The following is a 25,291-nucleotide window of genomic DNA, read 5'->3' as shown; positions in this document are numbered from 1 at the left end:
GATGGAGAGACTTGTAATGGCGGCAGCAAAACAAGGGCATGGAACACTACGCCGTCATCAATCAAAAGCTGTCTTCAAATGAGCCAAACATGGAGCAATAAATCAGGACACACAAAGGGAAGCAGGTTGGACTAGGGAAAAGTAACAGAGTGTGAATTAGCAATACAAAACAGATGGTTGATGATCTCCAAAGAATACGGGGGAATTGTTTTCTACACTTCCACCTGTCCACAGTAAAGAGCAATCTTTATCATCATTTTTTGAAGAAATTCAAGGTCTGTAAAAATGTTTGCATTTTCAAAACCATTTATGCAAATCGCAGGAATCTGATCCCAGCTGGTTAAAAAAAATTTGAAACATTATAGTGTGTTTTTCGGCTACCTCCGCACGAGCTGGGAAGGCAAATGGGAATCGTTTTTTCCCCCGGTCCAGCTTTCCCCTTCTGGCTGACACATGGCAAACTTCTTTAGCCAGCCAATGACCAACATGGCCCATTGAGATGAATCCAGCAATAAAAAGGCCATTCATTCTCATTGGTATGGGGAGAAGTCCATTCGTCACGCCAAATGGTTTTCTTGTATGAATCCTACAATTAGGAGAGGGGGCGTCATATATCATCATCAAGGCCCAGAACGGACTGAAGATTGAGATGGAGCCTCATACGATGAAGACTAGACGTCACATTTAATAAAGTAAAAAGAGCAAGAAAAAATGTGAATATGATTTTATTTTATTTTTTTTAAGTGGAGAGAAAAGGCTGCTGGCTATTTAGTTGACAGGGTCTCATAATACGAGCACCCCTTAAATGGCTGTCAGTATCACACTCTCTTCAAATGAGCTTGTTATTTGTCTGGGCCATTACGGGGCGGTCCGCGTTTGCAGGAAGCCGATGTGCCATTAGCGAGGTGAGAAGCGGGGTCGATCGACGGGAGGAAGAGAGAGAGAGAGACTGTCAGGCAAGAAGAAACTTTCACAGCTTATCTTGGATAACGCATCGCTGACGATGACTTTTCAGACTGAGCACTCTGTGTTCAAGTGGCCTTTTTAGCGCGCTCCCCGTTCAACAGAAAAAAGCCTAAAGCATGCAGATTAACACCAGAGAACGCATGAAGCATAAATGGAGCAGCACAGGTGTTGTTTCGACTCTCACTTTTCTCACCATCCATCCCTCTCGTAATGACTTCACGTTGCAATATTTGAAGCAAGTAATATTTAAGCTCAAGATCCTTTGCTCACACAGGCGGTAGTTCTGTTCAAACAATGCAAATGGAGTAAAGTGAAGAAAGCAAACAAACAGGGCTACACGGAGACAGTTAGACAGTGTTCCAACTAAATGTCAGATTGGGAGATGCTCCATCTGCTCTCGTGATGTTCATCTGTTTACCATCTTTCACAAAACATGGCCAAATCAATTATGACTCAGCCAAATGTCACCTTCACGAGGGGGCGCTTGGCGCTTAATGATATTTGGCTGAGTGTTGCGTTTTGCTTGTTTGCTTTCGGAGCAATTGGAAACCCGATGAACACGATTGTTTAGCATTCATTTAAATTGTTCAGCGGAGGAGGCATGGGCGTAATTGACTGTAAACATTTTTGGACAAGATACTGCAGAAGAACGGGCCGGCGGGGGGATCATTTTCAACAGGGAAAAATAAAGTCTGAGATGCAGGAATATTTCGGGGGGTCTGCAACAGCGACAGGAAAAAAAGGCAAATACCGAAAAGTCAATTATGTGGCCTGGCACATTTTTTGGGGGCAGGGGGCATTGCCCTCTACCTCTGCCAATGATGACGGAATAGATATAGCACCAGGTAAAAAATATATATATATATTTATATGACCATTTCCCAGAGGCCTAAGCATGATCAATGCTTAATAACGGGATATAAAAATAGTGTGAAAAGCATGGATTTATGGTTACTCCTCGAGGGGAGGGCTTTGAAAAGTGTTGTATTCGCCCACACCCCCTCTCTCCTCCACAGAGCATCCCTCGGATGGAGTAATGCATGGGGAAAGTCTGACTTTATGGGATGTGTGTGATGATGTATGGCCTTGTGGCTGTTCTCCCGCCAGTGCTCCCTAAGTTCTCAGTGGCGGCATTTGTGTGTCCATGTGTGTGTTTGAGGGTGGCATGCCACATGCTGTGACACGCCGTGATTATATTTCATGATGAATTAGAAAAAACACAGCGGACAGTATTGATTTGTTTCCGGGAGCTTGCTTCAGAGAGATTAATGTTCGGTTTTAATAGTCACGATTCAAGTTCCTCCGATCCCCGAGGTGTAACCACAGTCAACGTTGGCGTCGCGTACAATCGCTCTCTTTTCGGCAAAGTAACACAGCCTTCCCCCCATTCAAAAGTTAAATGTCTCCAGTTTCCTACTTTGTGTTACTTTTTAATGCTCCCTCTGCTCCCCAAAGAGCCCCATAAAAATCATTCTCATCTCTATTTTTTGTTTGTTTTTGTTTTGTTGCTGACACGCCGGGTTATCGCTCCTCAATGTGTTAGTAAAGACGTACACAAGAGATACATTCGAGGTGTTTCATGTATTGTAGAGTATCACTTGTATTGTCCCCCAAGTTTAACCTCTTGTTTGGGGGTCGAACCGAAACGGAACGTGCAATGTGACCAGTGTTGAGGGTTCTTAACCGAGTACTAGAATTCATTACACAACTACCTCTATGATCTAGCACATGACGGTTCTCTCATTCACTGGCGGCGGCTCGTGTTTTTTGTCACTACCTTCCCTCCATGTACTCCTCGGCAGTGTTCTTTCATTTCCTGCGCATGAAAGATTCATCTGACGGTTTTAATAATAAATACGACGATACAGTTGAAAAGTGCAGAAGGCACCCTCGACTGCAGCGGCGAGGATTCAAAAGACAAGCAAGGGTAATATTCCTGCTCAGTCATCCAGCTCTTGCCTCTCTCTCGTATGCCTGACACAAGCCCTCTCCCCAAAGGATGCCTTTTTGTCAGGATAAAGGCGAGGTGCAGAGAGTCAGGCTGGATGTGATGACCTTCTGCTTATCGGATGCATACCGACGCCATTGTTGAAACATCAACAGCGTACTTGATGTTAAACGTGGGCCTATTGTTCCTTAACTTGAAGGCATTGTGAGAGTGGCAATTGTTGCCTTCTGAGAAATATAAAATGTCATGCTGCAGGCAATGTACAAACAGACTGCTGGCTTCTTAAAAGTTTTAATTATACCTTATAGGAGTCAGGCTTGAATGTGGAATGGATGGCCTTGTGGCTGTTCTCAGTCTTCAAGGTTACTACTAAAGCATTTCACGATGACTACGGAAAGCGATTTGAAGCATGCATTACAAATTTGATGAATCACAATGAAAATACGCTGATGACTTTATCGGGATGGGAAGGCGTATATATTAGGCAGTGGTGGATGTTCACCCTCGGTGTGAATGGAATGTACCCATGTCATCATTATAATGCAATGCAGAGGCTGCAATGTATGTGCACTTTGATTTGTATAAACAAGGCAGAGAGAATGTGAAGGTTAGAGCGGCTCAGAAAAGCATCGGACACGCTACATGCCTCGTGATCATCCCATCAACTTAGCTTGACGTTGCAGGAGGAGAGAGAAATATTATGAAGCCGTTTCATTGACATGCAATGCGAGAGTTGTGGCGAGGGTGGGGGGAAGAAAAGAAAAAAAAAACAGCCATTCACTCATCTTCATTAGATCCGAGGAGTGCCGGTAAGAATGTTAAACAGAGCGGAACTTCTAAGCGGCACAAAAAAGAAAGCAACACAGTCCCCTTCTGTGACGCTTGCGTTGAAATTTGTCACGCCGCTCACAAAAACTTGTATTTGCAATGGAATATTTTCAAGGTTTCATAATGGAGGAGGGGGGGGGGGGGGCTGACAGACACCATCTGAGCCACTGACAGCCTTTCTCAGCTGATGTGATGTTTCATGCTTATTTAAGCACACATTGGAAAAATACAAGTCACGTTGTGTCCTCCAGACGCAAAGGAAATTATTGTGGCCTTGCAGGCAAAAAAGTCTCAGACTATGGAACGAATGTGTCAGTGAAGCATACGGCATTAAGGCGCTCGAGAGTGAAGCGCTCGCTTATTCCCGTGGATAGCGACGTCTCTTAGCCTCGTAGAGAACGCCGCAAATATGATAGATGTTCTCCTTCAACCGACCTTGTGGCTTCATTTGATTCTCCTCTCTCTTGGTGTGTCCAATTCTGATTAATTAAGTGATTGACTTTTGGTCCATAATGCAGCATATGATAAATAAAGAACCTTAAAAGAACTTCAATGCTCAGTGCTATATTATGGAGATGTCGGTGAAGCACAAACGTGAACTGCAACCTACGACGGCAGTCCTAGAATAGCCACACCAGACCTAAGAAAAAGCTGCTAAATTCTGAGCCTTGCCGAAAGCGAGCTATTTGGAACAAAATAGGCCTTTGGAAAGCCAAAATTGGACGTGGAGTTATGCTATACAACTTGAAATGACATGAACACCTACAAGGCAGATAAGTTTCCAACATCACAGTGAGCCTGTTCAAAGCACCCTGACAGTCATTTTCGGGCCACACAATCCCTCTATCCCTAGCTGACCAACTTTACTGGATTTAGCTCTCAGCGACTTCATCCTCAGCCAAGATCAAAATCAAGCTGGGAGGGATAGATGTGCTCGATGTTACAGCCTTTAAGTACAAACTTCCAGGTAAGAACAAAAACACTCAATCATAAAGTTGAGAAGGGATTCATTTCAAATAAGTCTATTTTCTTTTGTCTATATCCTAAAGACTGTCTCAGGATATAATAAATATGCGATCCTTTTATGCTCAAAACTATCTAAGATTAGTTGTTGTTTGGGATCTACTTCTAATTAAAAGGCAACAAAGCACAATATCCTGTCAAGATAATAGTGATTGCGCAAGCTCACATTTCATTAAGTATCTGGATTTGTAATATAATCAAGTCGTTCATATTGTTTGGATGAAATCCACATTAAATGAGATGTGGCCACTGTGTTGTCATTTATTTTCTTATCGCCACTCTTGTCTGTCATTTGATGACCTCCATATGTCAAGTTTGTTCCTTGGACAAATAAGGCAAAGTCAATAACGTATTTCTCGATGTTTGCCACAGGATTGAGAGAGTCTCATGAGAGTGAATAGGTTTGGAAGGAACTGGAGGTTGGGCAGAAAGAAGGGAAAAAAAATGAGATGGCGGGGATGCACTGTGCTGTCTATTTTGGAACATTGAAGTCTCAGTGCTGTTTGATGAAGACAAAGCGAAGTGTTAGAAATCAATAAGTTGCTCGATATACCTTCAGAAAGGCTTGATCGCCGGGCCCCCACCACCCAAGGGAATGCTTGGTGATAGGGGCCAACTATAGTAAGTCTCTCCAAAGCCTCAGTCAGATGACAGATAGATTTGAAAGCAGATGGACTTCAATTAAAACAAGAGGTGATTCCAAAATACTAGAGATGTCTCTCTTGGTGCTTTGGATAGCAAAGAGCCAACAGGAAAGCAATATAATTGAATATTCTCTCAGATGATAAAGTACTCGTAGGGGTTAACGTAGGCATTATAAAAAAAGAATTTCTCATAACAAAGCTAGTGACGAAAATATATCTAAAGGGAGTATTGATCGGAATAGACGGGAACAAACATGACTTCATATGACCTTGCTTGGCCACAGACCATAAAATGTGGCTCCATCAAATCACAATACTATCTGGGATGCCTTGGAGATAATGTGAACAAAATGGTGCGCATAAGAGTGTCCGTGAGCAGATAGCTTGGTAATGAACGACATTATTTCATATCATTGAACGATGAAGTGTCAAAGGGAGCGACAGAAGGAGTCGGCAGGAAATTAGACTACATCTCGGAATACCACATGATCATTTCAAATGCTCATTTGATGGCTTTTAAGACGTTTCACTTGGCTGGTTTCACCTTGTTTATGTCCAACGACTAAATCAGACTTTCACTATTGCTGGTTCTACATAATTAAAAAAGTGACTGAAGAAAAAGGAATAGTCAAGAAGAAAATGAAAATCTCATGCTATTCTATTCCAGGAGAGAGCTTCAATTAATTTTGCTTGTCGTCTATAAGAAGGTCTTACATTAAGTGGAACCGAAGGAAAATGACAGACACTGCGTGCCATCATTACATCAGCGGGGTTCCTTCGGCTTCTCGTCTATTTTGTCTGCCAGGACTTGACGCAGATACAGTTGCCTTAAAAGATGTTGGAAGTTTGACAGAAAGGTATCCAAGCCCAATTCAGACCGAGACGGCTTGTGCCGCTCATCCTCCACAACTGTCCGTTTCTATTACAACCTTCAAACACTACTGCCCTCTGCTGAATGGCTCTTTCAACAACCGGATCCGGCCGCTTGCAAGTCTCCTGGATGGACTGTTCACAAGCTCAGCTGGCCTCTCATCTCTTGTTGGAGAGCTCTTAAACAGATGCTGCCTGTCATCCTTCTTTGCATCCCGTGCCACGTCTGCCCAGTGCTTGGCTACAGCTGTTTCCTTGCCCTTACAATAAGGACATATCATCGTGCACAGTCCACTTTTAGATTATTAAATGGGCCAAAACTGCATCAGGATTAAATTGGTGTCAAGGAAGCAAAAGCTGGTGCATTTGGGATGGTCAAAATGGGACTCAATATCTTCCTATGAGTGGTTGTTAAATTCCGCTTTGGCAAGTTAATGGCCTGTAGCAAAAAGTCAAAGCTAACGACTAAAGTGTTCACTTTTACAGACAGTCACGTCCTAACTTTCCAAAATGGTGACGTTCCGCTTAAACCCTGCAGGGGCTGGTAGCATGGCCTTTCAAACTGTCGTCAACTATCAAAACAAATCGTTAAGGTGGCAAGGTTTCTGTCTGTTCCGCTACAGACAACCAGATGTCCAGATTTTCTTTTTGTAAGCTACAAGAAAGGGATCAATTGGGATTTAAAAACGGCACGGTGAATTTAAACCCTTAATGAGCAATTAACTGGAGGTATTATGTGCCTGCCTGCCACGATGGGGATAATTAACAATTAACCATAGTCGGACTGTATAATCATCGGTCAGCTTTTCAGTCTCTCCTTAAAACGATCATATTGTATGACTGAAGAAATAAGCACCTATGTGTACGTAATATATTTTGGCTCATCTTCAACTGTGCAAATTTCACACACTCCGGTAATTCATTTGATCGACAATCGCCCAGATGGGAGCTGCCAATTGCTCCTCTGCTTCCCCTAAATGCCTAAACCACCCTTAATACGGACTCCCTTCAGCCCAGATTTGGCCAGCACATACACTCAAGGCCAAATATTTTTAGTTGGGATCAGCACTAAATTGAATATGAATATCGGCTTACCTTTTTTTTTTTATTCAGATGGGGTAGTCATCTTTTTTTGGTTCCGGCTCCACCTCTCCGTGGAAATTGGTTAAGTTGTATTTTGTGTAATCCTGCAGGCAAACAAAAGGAAGAAAAAAAGCAATACTCTAAATTACCAAAAGCCAGGAAGATTAAAAGAGTCAACAAAGTTGCATGCAAATTGGTTCGTTCGTTTGTGCGTGTAAATCCTGTTGAGTAACAACAGAAAGAAAAATATACATCAGCAGCCTATTCGGTCTTTAGCCTCATGGAAATAGTTCCTCTGGTTAGTGCATCAGATCATTTTTTTTTCCACTGATGGCTACATACAGAAAAAAATATGTTTATGGAATCATTCAAATGTGGCTACATTTTTATTATGAATGTAATGCAAGCCTTAATACAGTGATGGCGGGGTAATAAAGAAAACGCGACTTGCTGGAAATGTATGCGACAACACAGCAATACCAAACTCATGTGATACATTCCATCACCTTAGGAACCTCTGTCAATCCCTCTGTGGCATTTTATATCGAGTAAATGCATTGTGCCCCTGGAAAAACAAATCTACGCTCATCACCTCGCTTGTGTTCATTCCATCACAGCCCTATTAGCTTGTTTGCAGGCTGTTTGTGTCAGCGGAATTAGGTGACATGTCCATGTGTTGTGTTTTCTCGATTGTGTTTCTTGCCAGCCAGTGCGCTAATGAGTCCCCGGTGTTTGAGCATTGTGCCTGTGGGAGGGGCCAACAAGGCGGCGTGGGAGGATGTTAAGCATGAATGAGGAACGTGTTAAGGATCCCGATGGGCCGTATCTGGTGAGGCGGTGTAGTCTGTTTAAAAACATATGTCCAACCTTTTATGGTTAGATGACTCATCATTTTATATATACGACTTATTTTATATATATGCTACTCTCAAAAGTGGTTTCCAATGTAGACATAAAGTTTGTCTCTTGGAGGGCATTTATTTTTTAAAAGCAAATGCCATAAGGAATCAAAGTTTGTGCTTATTGTATAAAACATGCACATGCTTTTCTGGAAAAGCCAACAGTTTGTGAATTGCAATCATGCTCATCACAATCAACCTAAAGTGCCGCTGCAGAAGTTTCCCAGAGTGAAGCCCCCCCAGTCCATTAGTGGCTCCCTCAACAATTCGCCCACTTTGGAAAGAGCCCACATTAGCGCCTTTGGTGGTGGAGCGGATATATATTTAATGGAAGGAGGGATAAGCGGTATGGAAGTCATTCGGAATGCAAGCAAGTTGGGAGTTCACGCAGAACGGTTTACAAATTGAGGGGGCATCCTTACTACCCTACAAGCATTATTAAAAACAACTACTGCGAGACCCCCACCCCTAGTTTTAATGAGTCAAATAATGAATTGACCTGTTTACTCACATGTACACACCGATTTCTCCTGGCAGGTAGCCTATAGGAGATTATCTTTTTTTAAAAAAAACGCCATCCAATGCAATCCATCTAATGATTTCATTTTTTAATTTCCCCACCGTGTTCACGGGCCTAGACACGGTAATTACTCTGCATCGAACTTTAGAGAGTCTCTTTATTAAATGGCTTCCTTGCTCTCTTTAAAATAAAAAGATAAATAAAAAGGATACAGAGGAAAGTGGTCATTTAAGGCACGCACGAAGGAGACAATGTTTTGACGTGAAATTAATTGGAATCAAACCTTTAGCGTCCCCCAGATGAACACCGAAATGTTATACTAAAAAGAGCACGGCTGTGTTTCCTGTTTCTATTCCCCGCTCGTGTGTTTTCCGCCTCCGACCGAGCATCCGTGAAGGACGTTCTTTAAGCTAATTAGACCCCATTACTTATTGAAAAGGTAACTTGTTTATGCAAGAGCAGAGGTATCAATGATTTAATAGAGGAAGTCTCAGGGGCAGCCGAGCTGGGGGTCTTGTGTTGAGCAGATTTATTAACAGCAACTGGTGAAGGCGATGTAATGGCATCCCAATTATTTCTTTAGGTGCCACTGCCAGCCAGTTTGCACCCTTTTAAGGCTGTTGGACTTAATGGCACCGTTGCAAAAATATCCTCGGTGGACATATTGGCCTTTTTATACTGAGCGAGGGACATCTTTGTCATAAAAGCGGAGGTAATGAGCGAAGAAATAAAATACATTCTTTTATTTCGTTTTTAGTCGAACCAAAATGACAATGACTTGGCTATTATTCTCGACTTCATGCTACATTTTGCGGGGACTCCCAGCAAACGTTTTACATTAGCTTTGTCGGTGCAGACAAAAGTGACCAAAGTATATCTAAAAAGTTTTTTTGTGAAACAAAACTTCCTTTATTTTCTTCTCCATCATGTAATTAATTGTCTTTTCAGGTGTTGTATAATGACCACAATAGGGCGCTGTGAGAAATCAAAGCGGGCCATGGGGAAATTACCCAAATATTAATCTTCCTACAGATTCATCTATTTATGCCGGCGACATATAGTGACAGGCAAAATTCATTAACCAGTGTATGCCACTTGTTGCCATTCATACGACACAACAATAGCTTTGTGTTCAACTCAAAAGGCCCGGATTGAATGTCAAGATTCGCAGCAGGGCTTAGAATAACCACGAGTCAAAATAAGACATTAGCTGAGTCATACGTACGTTAGGTTTCCCTTTGAGTTGCCTACTTGACTCCATATTGTCAACACTACGTTTATGCGGCTGTTTTAAGCTCGACTTGAGCGCGTTCGTACACGACCGGAGCTCTCGCCTTTCATCGGGTCCCCCAGAGTAACCTGGATTTATTCCATCCAAATGCCACCTGCTCTGTCAAAACTTTGTCGCCATTTTTCGTTTCATCTGGAAACTTCACAAGTTCTCCAAACAGCTGGTAGCGCAGCTGCCTTGGCGCAACATAACTTGCATGCATTCCCAAATATGGAAATGATGAAAAGGTCTCAGTGCAACCGTCGCTGTGGGAAATGAAATTTCTATATTTGTTTTGCCGTTAGCTTGTTGAGCAGCCATGCGCTTGCAGATAACCATTTATCTTCTCATACACCGCTTTTAGTCTGAACTTGTTTTTTTTCTTTCCACAGCCCCATCTCATGGACAGCTTTATCCATTTTAAATTCAATTAGGTATTGCAGATATGATAACAAATACACATTAGACACCACGGCAGCTGGAACATCAGGCACACAAGCTCAATTCATCAACCGAGGGTGTGTGTTGGTGTTATTTTGCCAAGATGGCGCCATCCCAAAGCTGAGTGGAAATGAAGATCATAACTGTGGAACCAAAATTTATTACAGAGCACCAGTAGGGATGGTACCTGTAGAAATAATGTTCCCTGTGCTCATGAATAAGATGCAACACTCTTGGAACGGCTAAAGCAGAGGTACAAAGAGGTATAGATGCAATTTTGTCATTGGAGAAAATTCGGAATATTGGAGCATCTCCAACTAAATCCAAGGAGGAAAGGAGATTTCGATCAAGCCGGTATGTTGTTATATCACACCGGGCGCTCTAGTGTGACATTTGATGACGTTTGACACCCTTGCTCCAAGGCACGTCAATCCTGATTTATTTCCCACAGTTGGGGAAATTATTTGCAGCAAATATCGACATCCCCCCCCACGGTTTCTGTTGTTGCCGCATTTGTTTCATAGGAAAGAGACGGACCGAAACACGGACAATATCAACCCAAGGTAGGGACAGACGTCTCTGTCCGTCGGAATAAATCAGCCTCAGCTGGTTTCAGTGTTAAGCAATGATCAGTACATAGACTGCACGATAAATCGGAAAAAGTTCTCAATCTTCCCAAATCCAGGCACTGGTTCAACTTTTTGCTTGCCCTAACCTCCCTCAGGTAAAATAGGACAGAATAGCGGGTTCAGTCATGCAATAAAATATAGAACTCATTTGACTTCTTTCATTTCAAGCCCAGAGGAGCTCTTAACTTTCCTTTTTGTCTGTACAAAGGCAGAAGTTTTCTTCTGTAAGCCGCACCACGAGAACAAACAAACGTTTTGACTGCGAGAAAAACATAATTTGTCATTTTGATGACTTGGTGGTCCCATGGAGCAATTCTTCGCAGAGTTTTACTTCTGCATCTGGATTCGGCGCAAGAGTTTGTTGCAAAGATCAATAACTCATTAGCTAAATGCTATTAAAATCCAAATGCTACTTCTCTCCAAACCCAAAGCGATTCAGCCCCAACTCTCATCAAAGATCCGTCCTCAGTGCTGGAAATTGAACAAGATAACTTTGGTCTCCATGTCCAGCCAGCAGCCTTACACATGATTTGTCCTTGCGATGCTTCGTGATTTCATCTCAGACGTTTTGTCAGTATTAAGGTTAGAAAAGATGGCGCGGCCTTCACGGGGATGGCTCCCATTAATTCTTGCATCCTGAAATATTACGTCGTTATCCAAGAGCCGCGAAAACACAAAGTTTTAAAAGATGGAACTTTTTTTGAAAACCCTACCCACCCCACCACCGCCGCCATAGTCATTTGGACGTAAATTGGTAGGTAATGTCTTACTAATGACAATAATGATGCTGCGGTACTTTTTAGGTAGAAACCCCCTAAGGAGCCTCATTAGCAACACCTGTGTTTACCCCAAATTGCCAAAATGGCTGCTGGAGGGGGTGGTGAGGGGGTCTACAATTTCCTCGCCTGATGTAATGTTTCAAAAACAGCTTAATGTGTTTCTGGATACAAAGATACAAAGAAATTAGAGCAAAACTTTCCGTCGTGAAAGCCTCGACGCTCGCTGAACCAAAACTTTTGCAAACGAAATGCTGCAAAAATTTGGAAGTGTGTTGTCCGCATGCCTCACTCGAGCAAATTTCAGCCGGCATCAAACATACGCGCCACATGCGTCTTCTGCTTTTTAAAGTATTTTTCCCGCACTGTGTGGGCTCCCTTTTCTTTTCAGACTTTTGGCTGTTGATCAATTTGTTGCTTGGGACTAAACTGGTTTCCTGCATGAGTCCATCTGTTACATTCCGCCTGGCAAGAAGTCGTAGCGAGTGAGTATACATTGACTCAAATCGAAGATTACAGTGAGAGAAACTGGCAGGGAAACAAAGCAACAAAAACAGCAAGTGGATATTGAATGCTCGTAAAATAGTTTTTGAAGCTGCAGCATTGGTTGGGTAAATCAATGGACTAACTCTTTGGGAGTGTATCCATTTTATGTTTGTGTTTCAAAAAAACAATGCCTTAGAATGATTTTCCAGTGTGGCTTTGTGATGGGCTACCACAAAGCCAATAGTTGGAGTATTCTGTTAGATTTCTGTTAATTGGGCGAAAGATTGATGAGCTCAGTAAAATATACTAAAGGTCAGTGTCGTACTTAAAAGAGGTAGATTCATTCTGCATTTTATACAGTTTTATATGTTTACTTGTAAATATCAGTCTGACCTTTGTTGGAAAAAAAAAAAAGGCCATCCAATACAGATTGAGGCCACGTCCACATAAACACGCCTTTTGCTCACATGTCCATTTTAGCTCACTGAAGGTCCAAGTCTAAGGTATTAATGATAAATTGAAACAATGCATATTCATACATTCATTTAAAATATCATTAAATGTGGCCAAGTACACAAACAAGTGCATTCCAAAACCAGAGATCAGTGAGACGATGTCTTTACAGAAGGGAACTGACATCGGCCGGTACTGCCAGATTAATCATGGTTTGGAATAAAAGCAAGCGAATCGATACGCGTGCTTTTCACCAATCAGACGAGCGGGAAGCAGCAGGAGTAAGGCGCAAACACACGCAAACCCAAGTGCTGCAATAACCTGTCGTCTGTAATCTAATCTCAGTGGCGGCATGCTAATACATCACAATTACCTCCCCGGTCTGGACGGTGCCGTTAGAAAATACGTTGTCTCCATTAGCCCGGCAAGTCGGCGGGACTGTGTTTGCGGGAGGGAGAGTGCATGTGTGGATGTCTGAGCGGGGCACTCTCAATCTCTCCTCAGACAATTTCATATCCAATTATTCCTTCCATACATCACTGGGATAGCTGTGCGAACGCACAGTCAATAATGGGTCAGATCACTTGTCTGGCATGCAGAGAATCATTGGAGGTTCTTAGCACCTTTGTCACTTTTTCACATTTTGTAGACCTTGGTACAGTATTTTCATCTTGACATGAGAGTCCTTTTCTCAAAGTAACCCAAAGATGAGACGGTACTGAGCTGACTCAAAAGTGTTGTTGTCAGGTTGTTATTGTGCTTTACTTCCACCACCTTCCGCAACGGAAGTGCCCACGGAAGAAAATGTCCACTGGGTGGAAAGAGTCGGAAGGATTTTCCTGTCCGTGCTAAGGAAGCAAGAAAGCTAAATGGCTCGGCAGGATGGAAGATGAAGCAGGCAGCTGCTTATTTTCTGGACGATGAAAATGACGCCTCTGGAGTGCTTCTCCTGTCTGTCTCGTGAGAAGCAGCTGACGCATTGTGAGCGACAGCAGCAATTTATCACCCAGCCGTTGTTCTTTCTGATGATACTCAGTTGGTAAAGACATTTATTGGTTGCTTGAAACATCAAACCGCCGCCTAGTTGTGTTTTACAAAATCAGCCCAGGCCGCAGAGAAACTATTATGTAAATTCATAAGTGTGGAGGAGGGGGTGGCAAACAAGGACTTCACTTGGTGATTTAATTTCACAGATATTCATATATATATAAAAAAAATCCCTTAATACTGTATGTCCCCTATAAGTGACTAATTGGGGGCATAGCACTCATCTGAAGAAATGAAAATCAGCCGGCTGCAATGAATCCACGTTTCCAATCTTTTATATGCACTATTATTTCTTTCATTCCTCTTAGCTCACTCAATTTAAGATCCATTTCTTCATATAGCACAAAGCAATAAGTTATATTACCCCAGTGGCTGAGCGCCCGACAAAACTAGGAAAATATCTTTTTTAATACATCTCAGAATTACATTTTTTGTGATCGACACACTCATATCAAGGGAATGAAATGCGCTACTAAATTGCTGTCCAAACTCATTTGCCTGGGATGCACCTGGTGTGCTTTTTTTTATGGGACTAAAATAAAGCACTGTTTATGAATTATAAGTAGAACCAGAGAAAGAATGAGTCGGACGGCAGGAGAAAGAGCAGACACGTTGCTAAGGATGCAATTATTAGATCATTTCTTGAATGTGCGATGGAGTACGATTTGATTAAGGAACTCGCACTTGTGTAATGGACTGTAAAAGGTTAATGAGACATTCAAGCTCATTTATTTTAAGGATAGTAATGATTAGCCCTATTTACGATTAAGAAAAGAAAATGGTGATAAATCAATGTCGGTGTAAATTCTGAGACATCCTTGTCATGTGAATTACTCTTTTGTGATTAGCACTTTTGTGATTCAGATAGACAGTTGGGTTGATTCATTTTCTTTTCAAGGCTCCCTAAATGACTTGATTCAACTTTGAATCAATGTTGAAGATTGTATTTTTTTTAGAGGCAGACAATGGCAGGAAAAATGATTGAGGCACAAAAATAAACCCTTACCTTTCATTTACTTGTCTTTTTTTTTTTGGTCTCTGCATGCGCTGTCCTTTTCCCTCTCGTCTTTTTTGGCCCGGCTCCATCTCGTCTGGGCTCGTCTTGTCTCACCTAGTTACGGATTTTCTTTTCCTTGGCTTTCATTTGATTGTACAGCTCCTTCCCCGCAGCCTCCCGACATCAGTTTGAATCTGACTATGTATGGAAAATAGCCTGACCTGAAAGCAAATGATTAACAGACTGTGAGAGGCACATCAACATAACTTAAAACAAGACAAACAAATCATGTTTTTATTATTATTTGCTTATTTGACAGGGACAGTGTACATCAATGAACATTTCTGTAGATGCACCAGAATTAGCCAAATTAGCCAGAATTCTTTAATTTCAGTCTTATTTTGAAATGGTTTGATCTGCTAACCTTTGCACTTTTGCAAACTTTTTATTTGGTGAATGACTTGAAATGTTCTACAAATACCCAAGGGGAAGTCAGTAGTCAAAAAAAAAAAAAAATGACTCACTTACAGTTACTTCAAAAGATTACATAGATATAGTCCAAATGATTACTTGGGTAAGAGTAAATATTCTTGAGAAACAAACTGCTCGAGGCTAATCGATACAAGAGTTTTAAATAGTGAGCGAAAAAGAAACATTATAGAGACAAATGATTTTCACTGCCATCTTTGCAAAGGTCACATTTAATACTTTTTGTAATAAACAGCTTTCTCAAGGTTTTTGAGAGAATTCCCGCCAGGCTTTTTGTCTGCAAACAAATTGAGCGTGAGCAAACGCGATTTCGGTCCAGGCTTTCCATTAGGCTCTGCTTGAATGACAGCACAATTAGCACCAAGAATCAGTCTCTCAAAGTGATGGATTGAAGACTAGCACAATTTTTACAACTCGGACTGATTTTGTGGAGGGGTGGGGGGTTTCCCTCCACATGAAGTTTCTAAAAGGGGACAGGAATGAATAATGTCGAGTTTTTGGACCTTTGGGGGTTTGTGTTAAAATAGTGTTGGACGCTCCAAGGACTGCAGCTTGACGGATGTTCGCTCACCAAATTGTCCATGAAGGACGAGAGAAGCGCAAGAGGAATGGGAACACTGAGTGAGAGAGCAAGAGGATGGAAGAAATGCCCCCACGTACGAGGCGGGAATTGAGAAGAATGAATAAAGAACATCGGAGGTGTTGAATGAAAAGCATGATTACAGATAGGCCTGCTAGACACATCTTTCCGCTTTCTTCAATTTAGGCTTGTGCTGCCTTCGGGGGCCCTTCACATAAAGAGGTGTGAATCCCGAGGAAAATAAAATGGGGAATTGAGACCTCCAGGGACCTGCAGGAGAAGTGGGGAGGAAAAAAAATTCGCAAAGTTTTGCACGTGACATTGCCACAAAAATAAAACGATGAACGAGTGAGGTGACGTCTCCCACCCCTGCGGGCAACCTCAGGTTATTTCATTAGCACAAGCGTCGCTGATAGCAGCAGTGATTTACACAATCCTCCAAGGAAGCACCCCACCCTAACAGTGAGTTATCTTAAGAGGAGACACCGGGTGTGTTTCTTGCAGCGCTATGCAAAGCGCAGCCGTTCTTCCGCATCAGCGAGGGAGCAAACATTGATGGAACAGTTATTGCCGTTTTCTTGATGCATACATAGTTCCATCTATTACTCTGTGTCTGAATTTACTATACAGCAATAAAGCAAAGTCCAACTTTCACCAAGGATAGATTTACACTGCATGACTAATAACGTAGATTTATATTACAAGGAGAGTTAACAACCTTTCAGGCATTAGCGGCGCTAGACAGGGTGCCACGGGGGCACTGACCCACCCGCCCCTGAAATATGCTGCTTGATCAAATAATTGACTTTTCAGTATTTTGAGATTTTCCCAGGAATTTATTTCAACATTTCCACTCGTCTTCTATAGGGAACATATATTAAGTCTCGACTAGCATTTTCTAAAGAATTATTTGGGTTGGTAAAAAAAAATTGTTTTGCGGAGCCCCTGAGATATCACTGGGAAAGTTCAAGAAAAGTTTTCCACAGACAAACACCTTGCAAGTAAGACACTTTGGAAAAAACAGATCACCGCTATTTTCATGTGTTATATTTAAATAAATAGAACAATACAGTACATGTATATCTATTCAATAAAAAACTATTTTGTGTTTTTTAATGAAAAATGACCTGACCTGTGAGTGTAATAAGTAGCAACAAAAAACAATTCCTCAGCGCTCAGATATTATTGATAGTGCCCAGAACACACTTTCACCCAAACACAAGAAAACAAAATGAATTGGAGTTTTGGTAAGACCTTGAAGTAAAGGCTTTCACAACTTCTATCATCATTTTTTTTTTTTTTTTAAACACTCCACATTAATCTCCCAAGTCTACCTAAGCGGATCCAACATAAACCTGCGATTCTGAAAATAGTTTTTCCAAGTAGGGTGACTTATCTGATGCCAGAGGCTGCAAGACGTCGGAGGTAGTGAGCTCCACCATCAGCACCACTCCTCTGCACACCTTCGCCTCCATCTCATTGCCGACACTTTTCAGAAGCACCTAATACACCATCCAGATTTATCTCAATTTGGCTGCCTTTTCATGGCTGGCTGTGAGTGACCTACTTGCAAAGCCTAACCTGGATGAAAGATCTGCTCCCTGCTGTGGAGAAAAAGACATCATCACATGTGCTTGTGCAAAAATAGCTGTGTTGTTGTGTCGTTGTGCTCAATGAATGGATGGCCCCGCCCCCCTTTCCATCTACCTGCAATGTATTTTTCATGCCTGAGTCTTACTCAATATAAATTTGACAACTCATTAATGGCTTGTCGTTGACAACGCCTGATTGAATCATGACAATGAGTTCAATTTCTTCCGATTGTTCACGCGTGACTACGGCTCAATGCGATCGATAGCTCATTTTGATGGGATCTGCACCCGCAAGGAAACAACCGTCACAATCTTCCTTCCGAAGCTGTCATATGCATGATATGGTTTCCACTTGCTTCATCTAACCTCCTAAATGTATTTATGTTTTTCCTATTAGGAAAATATTGAAATTGCCCATATTAGCATTCTTCGTCAAACCCTGCACAAAAAAAACAGACATACCACAATGCCAAATTGTTCAATATTAGTTGCTCTACGGTTGGGAGGGCAGAAAAAAATTAATATTCCCTTTTTTTTTTTTTTTTTTTAAACACCATCAACATTCCCTTTTGTTTGACTGAATAACCAGCAGCAAAAGCAAATCTGAGATCACACAGAAAAATTGACCATTCCCTCTTCGCCTGGGATGTTTTCAGGAAAAAAAAAATGCTGTCCAAGTGGTGGTGAAGACTTAGCTGCAGACATCTTAATCTGTCTCTCTTACAGTGAAAGGCCACACTATCCAAAGCCTTCCATGATACAGCTGGAAAAGCTTTAGTGACTAAGTGAACCTCCACCCAGGGGAATTAGCAACGGAAGGAGGTCTCTAAACGTGATTCTGGCAGATTCCGAATTATTGTCCTTTCCAAGCTGGCTCCCGTAGCCTTTTTCTTTGGAGGCGTAAGGACATCTTGCTTTTTGCCTGCCTGGTTGGTCGCTAGAGGAGGAGATTTTGTCTGACTCAGAGAAAAGCGGGCATGATTGTTTTGTCAGGCGGAGATGAGACAGTAATGGCAGCAATAATAGAACGGGGGGAAAAAAAAAAAAAACACGGTGCCTGCTGCTTTTTGTTCTACTTCATCATATGGGAGGAGTGCTGTGTTGAAAATTAAGGTTTACACAAAGAGGCAACAGACAATACGAACCAGCCGGATAAAAAGCAGCAGGGTGGGTCTCCTGTCGCCCATCAGCGCCGATGTCATTTCCGACACCATCTGGAAACTTTATTATTCGTTCTACAAGTTTTCCGTGGCAAAAAATACAAAGGGTTATGAGGTTTAGTGATTTTGTGACAGCACCTGTGGGCACCTCGTCCATCTCACCTCTTTAGAGGAGGCAATATAAACCTCGACATTTTCTCTGAGAAAGGACACGGTGACCCAAATAGTTGGTTTGTGTAACGTAATATCTTTTTATGTTTAGTTTGACAGTAAACTTCATCAGGGAGTGGCTTTAAGCTGTTGCTAGACAAAAGAGCAGGACCTATCCACACACAAGTTCTCTGTTTTTAATTAAAAAAAAAGACTTCCCTGCACAGTATTAAATTGAGATTTCAAACCATTACAAGTTGGGGGAATTTAGAATATCATTTCCATTTGTAGGAATGTGCAGTAGCGGGAAAGTGGCTTATTTGTCTTTATTGGGGTCTGCATGGCATCGAGCAAATGCAAGGGGTGTGCTTCCTGGATTTGCTTTTGGACTTTTCTGCCATTTTGTAGGCAGCACAGTGCCTCAACATGAAAAGAGCTTTCCTAATTGGCTGCTGCTTTCTATGCAGGTTCCGTTCCACGCTGCCACATCAGATATTCACCAAGAAAATAATAGTAGCGCACAGCGGTGGTAGAAGAAGAAGGATGAAGGGCGTGCGAGTTTCTGCGCACATTGGCAAGCAGGTGAGAGAAAATGAGATGCTGGGATAGAGCGAGGCAAGGCGAAAGCAACTCCAGGAAGGCTGAGAAAGGCGACGCGTGCGTGGCTAAAAGTGTCCTTTCCCCATTTTCGATTTGAAGGATTCCATTATCTTGACATAATCCATCCAAGATCAGCTTACTCTCCATTCCGTCGTGGAAGATTTCACAGTGAAAGAGGCTACTGCATCTCAATCAGGTCATTGTTTCACCCTTCAAGGGCAAGTGGACAACACATTTAAAATAAGAAGACAATGGGCACGATGGAACAGAAGCTGCTGTTTTCCACAGCTCACACTCACACATGGAATTGCACTGAAATATAGATTGGGCAAACACAACTCAACCGTACCTGGGCATTCTTTTAAGTCAGTCAAGTACTACAAGAGCTACGAGAATTTGCTAATTTATCTATGTTTTTAATTTTTGTGTGGATCGAGAACATATTTCAAACAGGGCTCACTATATATGTTCCTGAGCAAATTACGACTACCTTCCTCTGAATCCATTCTGTACAAACAAGCGACACTACCACTTGCTCTCCAATCCACTCCTTTGGGAGTTTGGCTCTCGGTGTGACAGCCTGGAGCTGCACTCGTACTGAGCCTATGAATAGGAAGTGGGCTGCGGGGCCAGCTGAGGTGACGGATTGGCCTCTGCGGCTTACAGCTAGACAGGTGCTCGGTCAGATATCGGTGGAGATTTTAATGTGCTTTGCATGCGTGAGAAGCGCAAAGCTGAGTTTGGATGGAAGGATGCCAGAAAAACAAAGTTGTGAGAGAGACTTTGCAAATGAATTGAGGAGTGACAGAAAAACAAGAAGACTGACATGGTTTAGAATGAGACTTAGAAAGGATGTGGAATGAGTCACAGGAGAGCTGGAGAATGACAATAAGAAGGCCCGCATAAAGGACTGGTGTAGAATGTGCTTGCTAAAAATGAAACACAATGAGATGGCTTCACCGGCAGCTTGGATTGTCTTCCCGGAAGATTTGCAAAAGTTGCAAATGCTGCAATTTGGCCTTCACTTGGCTTTGACTTCAGCACAGTTCCAATGAAATGAATGAGTGGCGTTCAGCGAGGACCTCACTGTTTATTACCAAACATTAGTTTGGGATGCTAACCCTAATGTCACAATCTCTTGGAATGAAAATTTTCAATTTGTCACTGTTCCCATATTTTGTGCACTCTCCCTTGCACACTTTTGCTGATCACTCTGTTTTAAAATAACTTTGCTTGGCCCTAAAGCTAAAGAAAAAGTGGACCACAGTTCTTGCAAAAAAGCTCTGGCACATCCTAACTGTCTCTGAACGCTTAGTATGAAGGCCTGATTTTTTTTTCTGACTCATCGCCTCATCTTTTTCTTAGCTATAGACCTCCTTTTCTGTCTTCTTATCACCCCCCCCCCCTCAGATAAATAATAAATGGAGCATCACTAGAATTGCTGTTTCAGATGAGCAGCTGCATTTTGTGAGTCAAGTGCCCTTAATTTCACCCGACGTGGATAGCGTCAGCGCCAAAAAGTTCTGAGCAAGACAAGTTTCGGATGGATTGCTAAAATCTTTTTTGCATCTAGGGCAATTACTGTGCAAAAGTATATGAGATGAGAAGGCATTGGAAAAATAGGGCCGGGCAGAAAAAATAAGACGTGTTTAAGATTTGCATGCAGTAAGAATTTCCTCGACTGGGTCTGGCATGAGGAGATACAGTTACTGTATACCCTCAAATAAATAGATGCTGTGATCCAGCTTGTCCACTTGAGAAAAATAAACACCTCTTCAAATGGCCGTCTGCTAGGTCATTGAAATGGATCAAATATACCATTTAGCCTACATTTGTTCTATCATGATCTATGCCAATCAAACTTCACAATATACATAGATAAAAAAAAGCTTAATTATGTGACAGTACACTTGTCATCACTACTCATTTTACCCTCGAGATCCCCCCCCCTCGTTGTCTAAGGGAACAGATAAGGCCGCCGTAGCTTGGCGGATAAAAAAAAAAACGACTTTCTCTGAGCTGCGGCGGTTTGAAGGAAGCCAAATTGCAGAGTCGATCTGGTCATTACACACGGGGATTATGGCAGAAGCCGGTGCCTTGTACTGCCAATAATTAACTGAGAGGAAACTTATAGATTCCAGATAATAGCGGGAGCTTCTTTATGCAAACGTGACAGTGGTTAATCTGTGTTTAGTAAGGAATGTTTTGGCTCTAATTGTTAAGAGCCGCCCATGTGTGGGTGTTTAACTAAAATCTATAATTCACACGGAGTTTCCGATACAGGCAACGAAATATATTGGATGAACTCAAAAATTCAAGGCAACACATTTTTATATTTTGAGTTGACTTTGGAGACTCAGCTGCACAACAAGTGACAGAAAATGGCTTAACACACCCACAAGATGCTCTCCGCATGTGCTAATTTTGTCTTGGACAGCAACGCTTTAAATCTGGCCCCTTCCTGTCAGAATAAAGCAGCTGTAAACTAAAACCTCCTTTAATCGCCTGTGGCCAAAGGCTCTTAATCTTCTCCTGACATTAAACTGATGCAAAAATGTGTGTTGCAGACGCCTTAGCAGCACTGCGGCTACTCCTGTCAATGCCACGCTCTCCCGGGAAGCCCCCGATTGGCTCTCCGAACTTCCTTTTAAAGCAGCCAAATCTCCAGACGTCGTTTCTGGCGAGCCGTGAAGAAAATCTTCCCCGCAAACGGGATTTTGATTGTATTCATCCCTTGAACCTACCGCCGGCGCCGGGTGTGGCGTGGCGTGGCGGGACAGAGGGGGTTGGGGCATGAAGATTGCTTGACAGTCAATATTATCATCCAGTTTCCCTCAATCGACTGTCATTCTCACTTACACAAGGAAGCCTGGGCAACTATTTACAAGAGGGGATTGAATGGTCGCCATCTTTCTTTGACCATTCCAAATATGGCATGAAGGACGCATTCTTCACTGCAGCACTAATTTGTTTAAGAGTTGGTGTTCCAGAAATAAGAAGCCCCACAACACACTCCTCCCTCCCTTCCCTCCCTCCCACCATCTCTCTCCTAACAGCACGCCGCTCCCGACCTCAACATGGCGGGCGAGACAACAGCAGGCGAATCAGCGGCCGCCGCTCTCGATCACTAATGAGTTCGTACAAACCAACGGTCTGCGTTTACAAACGATCCATCTCAAACTTTTTTGTTGCGCTAGCCTTTTCCAAAGTCTTTTTTTTGCAGTTACCTGCCTGGATGGAAGGGGAAAAACAATGAGAAAGGTTCTCTTGGATGTTTGGCTGACATTTATCATCTCACGCCAGCACTGACAGCAGAGAAGGGAGACGGTGGAGCTCGAGAAGCACGAAACCATTTTGTTTTTTCTTTTATGTTAGTGAGGTCATGCTGTGCCATTGGTGCATTTTAACTTTAACCAACTTGTTGGCTGCCCAAAGTGTCCTGCTAAAAAAAAATTGAGACAAAAGCTTCTTAGCAGATAAATTGGGTCTCTCACAGGCAGTGTGAAAAAGGCTACTCGATAATCTAAATGAGTCGGGTCGACGAGTTTACGTTGAAGGAAGGAAATTGATTCCATGATTAAGCAGCAACCGATAAACTGGGGCTTAACTTATCGGCTGCCTAAAAAGGCCGCCGAAGAATTTGAGAGCGAAACAAAAGAGACGGAGGAAATTTTAGGAGCCAATTGTAAATAGTGGATGACCTGTAACACATCCCGGTGGAAAGTGTCAGCGAGTATTTACCGCGTCTGCTTTCTGTTCTCGACTCCCTTGAACTATCTCCATCTGCCCCCTTTCCTGCTGATGAAATGATGATGAAATACATCCCTACAGTCTGTTCTCTTGGAGTACTGTAAGTTATTTCCGCTATCCTAACAGTGGGGAATTTGATTGGACTCTGATTGGCTGCTTCCCGTTTGCAAAGAATCAGCCAGGCAGTCGACTGATTGTTCTCCTCTTGCTCTGTTCTTTTCTTTCCCCTCGGTAATAGTGGGGGAAAAAGTTTGTCCGACGCCGCTGCGACTCCGTGACTCATCAACTTCAAAGTGAATTCCGCAGTCCTTTTTTTTTTCCCCCGCCGGCATACTGTGGCATCAGAGCACGGGCCGTCCCCGAGTTGCGGCTCCCCGCGGAGGGAGAGCAGGTTGCTTAATGAAGACCTTGCGCTCGGTGTCATCAACTTTTCTTGTCTATGAATTTCATCATCAACAAGGACACTGACACCTTTGTTTTCTCACCAGAATCTTTTGGTCAAATGTGGAGCCAAACTTTGATCAAACAAAATTACTGTTCGTAATTAAGCGAAAAATAGCAAAGTGCTCGTATTTGAGCTGCCCTTTTTAACGATCGAGAACTTAAGCCTCAGGTTTTGGTGCATTTGTGTTTTCTTCCGGCCCACACTGATTTGCGAATCGGTATTCATCTGGGTCCCATCAGCTTCTCTCAGCTTGCGTCTCCAAATGGATGTTCTATTCTCGAGGCCTCTAAGTGTCTTGTACTTGTGATTGACCGTATTCTCTTGCGTCCTCTTTGGTTCGCCTCCTTTGAATTTTCACTGCAAGCTGGGCTGTCAAGCTCCCGCAATTTATTTGTCTGTCTTCAGCCTTAGCCGGGTGTCTGGCGAGCTCTCGCCATAGAACCCCGAGCCCTCTTTGCACTAAACACTTATCTCAGCACCTCCAAAATGTCTGTCTGCATGTGGGTTCCCTAACTGCCAGAATGAACCATTGGGCAGCTCAGATAAACCGCAGCGCCGCCGCTTGGGTCTACATCATGCAGTAAAAATGAAAAATGACAGAAAGCCAACAAGGGCCGATGGGTGGAAAAGTCAAGCATCATAAAAGAGGCTTATTAAAATGTGACCTTTCCCAACTCCAACACCTATTTTTAACATTTCATAGCAATTACATCTCGGAATTCTCTCGCCTGCTCTAATCCCGTCTCAATTACCTCACGCACGCATCTCCTCTTTGTTCTGGCTTTATTCTTAGACGTGGCACTTCATTACATGTGCTCACATCTATTTTTTTTTATTTACCTGTTTGCTACAGCATAATCCCCCCCCCCCCTCCCCTCCTTATGATTGTGAAAGCTACCATAATCACATCAGCCCAGGCATCTGCTGCACTACATCCTCCTGCTCGACACCGATAGAAGTGCGGCAGGTTTGTTTTCTGGCAAATGTTAATTATGTAACCAATTACACCATCACAGAGCTGACGCGCCAAAGCTAAATTAAAAGTGATTGGCTTCATTACTGTGGCCCGAATGCAGTGTGCGCACTGGCCTTCAAGGAGGACCTATTTAAAGTTACTTTACCCCCCCCCCCCGACGATAACATTTCAATCCGTGGTATGTCATTACACGATGAATTTTCTCTGCATTAGTGCCGCATATATTTCAAGTAAATTGGATTTATGTTCATTTGGATGCATGTTTAAATTTGCTGTGTGATCTCAACTTTCACACTCCTATAGCCTTGAACCATACAGGCATTGTTTTAATACGAGTCATATTTTTAACCTTCCTAACTGTAATAAAAGTAGAATCACAACATTGTAAAAGTTGAAATTGACTAAGAGAGCGGTACTCGACACAGCTCAAGTGAAGCATGACAACTGGCCACCAATATCTGACTTGCCGCATTATGACGTTTCAAAGCTCCTGTTTTAAGAGCCCTACGGCATTTGACTTTGGAGCTACCACTGTACTCTGCTTGTTTGTATTGTTCCGCCCGATCGCTCGGGCGTATTTGAACAACCTTTCAAGCTACAAAAGGCCAAAATCTGCATAAATCGTTTGCTCTTCACAGTCAAGTTGCGTGCACCATCATACAATCTGAT

At 42.6% G+C, this 25,291-nt stretch overlaps 1 protein-coding gene across 2 annotated transcripts in view; it reads right to left on the bottom strand.

Annotated features, from left to right (window-relative positions):
- Positions 1 to 25,291, bottom strand: part of gabrb2b (gamma-aminobutyric acid type A receptor subunit beta2b) — a 197,919-nt gene that overhangs the window by 153,872 nt on the left and 18,756 nt on the right. For both annotated transcript variants that reach the window (XM_088398667.1, XM_088398668.1), the window contains exons 3-4: positions 14,890 to 15,101; positions 7,375 to 7,466 (exon numbers count right to left, since the gene is read on the bottom strand). The gene's annotated coding sequence lies outside the window, so the exon portion shown is untranslated. The remainder of the gene's footprint in view (positions 1 to 7,374; positions 7,467 to 14,889; positions 15,102 to 25,291) is intronic.

This window comes from Syngnathus floridae, chromosome 15, assembly GCF_059516105.1.
Source record: "Syngnathus floridae isolate MCC-2025c chromosome 15, RoL_Sflo_1.0, whole genome shotgun sequence".
Classification (NCBI taxonomy): Eukaryota; Metazoa; Chordata; class Actinopteri; order Syngnathiformes; family Syngnathidae; genus Syngnathus; species Syngnathus floridae.
This window is presented reverse-complemented; position numbering and strand designations above follow the sequence as displayed.